Raw genomic sequence first — 3691 nt, forward strand, 5'->3', positions numbered from 1 at the left:
ATCAACCTCTTTGACGATCTTTCACAACGTGACCCATTAGGTCTATCTAAGCTGACATACGGAGGACTTTTGTAACCCTCTGGCAGTACTCGCACACAAGGGACCACAAGATCCTTTATACGCCAGAGTGATTTGGTTAAGAGCTACAAACATCTGTCAAAAGTAACAAGTCGATGGAATGATGTTTGGACTCAGAATACCTAACTGTCCTGAGGGAGTACCACTATGGGAGTATAAGCAAGTAAGTAATTATCAAAAGAAGGCACCAAACCGGGAAGGCTATGCAGCACCATCAAATGTGCAGAATAATCAGAGGGCGCTAAATATCACCAACGATGCCAATACGAGAACAAAAACGCATAAGGCGAACGATATCAAAAGTATCCGAGTCACCAAGAATTCTATTGAGGGACAGGCGACCGCGAGGGGCGGTCGGAAAGCAAGACACACGCTCGTCCTGGAAGTCGAGACATTCAAGAAGGACATGCACGACCATAAGAGAGACAATCCAATTAGGACAATAAGGAGCAGGGCGACACTCCATCAAGTGACCATGGGTTAAGCGAGTATGGCCAATATGCAACCTCGCCAGAGCTGTTTCCCATCGCCGGTTACGGTGGTAGGAAGACGGCCATGAGGAAACAACATTCAAGAGTATGTAGTTTGTTACCAGTAACAGACGACCAAGAAGCCTGCCAACGGGTAAGGATGGAGGAATGGATAACTGGGTAAAAGTCGGAATATGGAATACCTTTACAAAAGATGGGACAAGAGCGGACAGCTTCCTTGGCAGCAGCATCCGCACGCTCATTTAAAGACACACCAATATGGCTGGGAACCCAACAAAACTCAACCGGCTTAAATTTACTGTGAACAAGAAAAGGGCAATACTGGATCTCGACAACTACTGGATGAACCAGATTAAAGGACCCGAGAGCCATGAGGGCACTACGAGAGTCGACAACAATTACAAAGTTACACTGACAATGAGAAAGCAGTAGACGAAGAGCAGAGAGAATAGCATAAAGCTCCACTGTGAAGATGCTAGTCTCCGAAGGTAAGCGACACATATAAGTGCGATCAGGAAAAACAACAGAGTAGCCAACACCGTCCGTAGACGTGTACCCATCGGTGAGGACAGAAACAGAGCAGGAGTGAGAAGAAATGTGCTCAAGGAAAAGGCGTTTTAGATATATATTTTATATATCCCAGTGTGTGCCCAAGATTACTATCCGAGTGCCGGCGGTGGGGTGGTTCAAATAGCCTCGGCTATCACCTCATTATGTCCGGTCGTGATGGTCAAGTGGATTAAGGCGTCTTGTACATACCAGTTGCGTGGCTCCTGGGAGTATGGGTTCGAGTCACTTCTGAGGTGTGAGTTTTCAGTTGCATATTGTCCTGGGGACCATTCAGGCTTGTTCGCATTTGTGTTCCTCACGTGTGCCCCAAAGAATGAGGTGATTTGGTAAAATGCTATGCCGAAGATTACTATCCGAGTGCCGGCGGTGGGGTGGTTCAAATAGCCTCGGCTATCACCTCATTATGTCCGGTCGTGATGGTCAAGTGGATTAAGGCGTCTTGTACATACCAGTTGCGTGGCTCCTGGGAGTATGGGTTCGAGTCACTTCTGGGGTGTGAGTTTTCAGTTATATATATATTATATATATATATATATATATATATATATATATATATATATATATATATTTTATATATATATGTATATATATATGTATATATACATATTTTATATATATATATATATATATATATGTGTATATATATACATATTTTATATATATATATATATATATATATATATATATATATATATATATATATATATATATATATACATATTTTATATATATATATATATATTATATATATTATATATATATGTATATATATACATATTTTATATATATATATATATATATATATATATATATATGTCGTACCTAGTAGCCAGAACTCACTTTTTGGCCTACTATTCAAGGCCCGATTTGCCTAATAAGCCAAGTTTTCCTGAATTAATATATTTTTTCTAATTTTTTTCTTATGAAATGATAAAGCTACCCATTTCATTATGTATGAGGTCAATTTTTTTTTATTGGAGTTAAAATTAACGTAGATATATGACCGAACCTAACCAACCCTACCTAACCTAACCTAACCTATCTTTATAGGTTAGGTTTGGTTAGGTAGCCGAAAAAGTTAGGTTAGGTTAGGTTAGGTAGGTTAGGTAGTCGAAAAACAATTAATTCATGAAAACTTGGCTTATTAGGCAAATCGGGCCTTGAATAGTAGACCAAAAAGTGAGTTCTGGCTACTAGGTACGACATATATATATATATATATATATATATATATATATATATATATATTATATATATATATATATATATATATATATATATTATATATATATATATATCCAGCTGAACCCAACTGTTACAGTATGCTCCACCCTCACCAAGGAAAAGGACGCGAGGACCTAGCGGCATGGTAGACGTCTTCGAAGTTGTGGAAGTCACTGTCTTTGATATATAGAGGTCGGCGTTGAGGTAACACGCAGTTTCCCGATAGTGGTACTAATTCCGGAAAAGTGGATGATCCTTAAGTGGGAGGAATCACCGGATGAGTGACGACTCTCATGGTCATAGTATCTTAAGTTATATATATAACTGTACATATTATGTACAGTGCCTTAACATATATACATGTATTATATTGTATATAATGTACTCTCTTATGTATTTCGTGATATAGCCGAATATATCCATGATGCAGTCTTTTCCAAAACTATTTCTTGTCCTTTGTCAGACCTCAGCACCACGTGTGTCACACCTGACAATAGGTCACGCTGAGGCTGACACCTGAAAAAATTAATGTACCCCGTTATATTACAAAGCATAAGAAAAACACTCGGAACAAACCTATTTTAAATGTGTTGGGTTTTCGACAGTTCGATCCCAACAAACTACGTGAGTACGTACACACACACACACACACACGTGTGTATGCCAAGGACACCTACGGTGACGACAACGCCTACAAAAACGACAACGCCTACGGCACCGAGGTTTATGAAGTAGAAGAAATTTTTAATTTAAAAAGTTTTCAAATGAACACACATGTGTATGCCGAGGACGCCTACGGTGACAACGGCGCCGCTGACCAGACCACACACTAGAAGGTAAAGGGACCACGACGTTTCGTCGTCGTCCCTTCACCTTCTAGTGTGTGGTCTGGTCAACTTACTTTAGCCACGTTATTGTGACTCATTGCCTGCAATGGCGCCGTATACGGTGACAACGACGAAGCCATCCGCTTCCTTCCTTCACAAACAACCCTTTGTTACGATTGTGTACACTCCTGTCACTACTCCTGTCTTGCCTCCCCTGTACATTACTAAGGTAATGTGGTGATGCAACCTAGTGGGCTGGATAGCAGAGTCCCAGTTTTCGTCTTTCCCCTATCGCTTGCTTTATACGCTGCTGATCACAGTACTCACAAGCCAATTGTGACCTTGTACAACCCTTATGCGTTTTGTATCTCCTACTCAGTGCTGTGTAATAACCTATCATGTTTCAACGTGCATAGTCCAAAGGGCATTGGTCGTTCAAAATGTTCAATAGACATCATTAAGAACAAATTTTTCGTTTAACGAGACAAGTCAAAGGATAAC

Source organism: Procambarus clarkii, chromosome 12, assembly GCF_040958095.1.
Source record: "Procambarus clarkii isolate CNS0578487 chromosome 12, FALCON_Pclarkii_2.0, whole genome shotgun sequence".
In the NCBI taxonomy this organism is placed as follows: domain Eukaryota; kingdom Metazoa; phylum Arthropoda; class Malacostraca; order Decapoda; family Cambaridae; genus Procambarus; species Procambarus clarkii.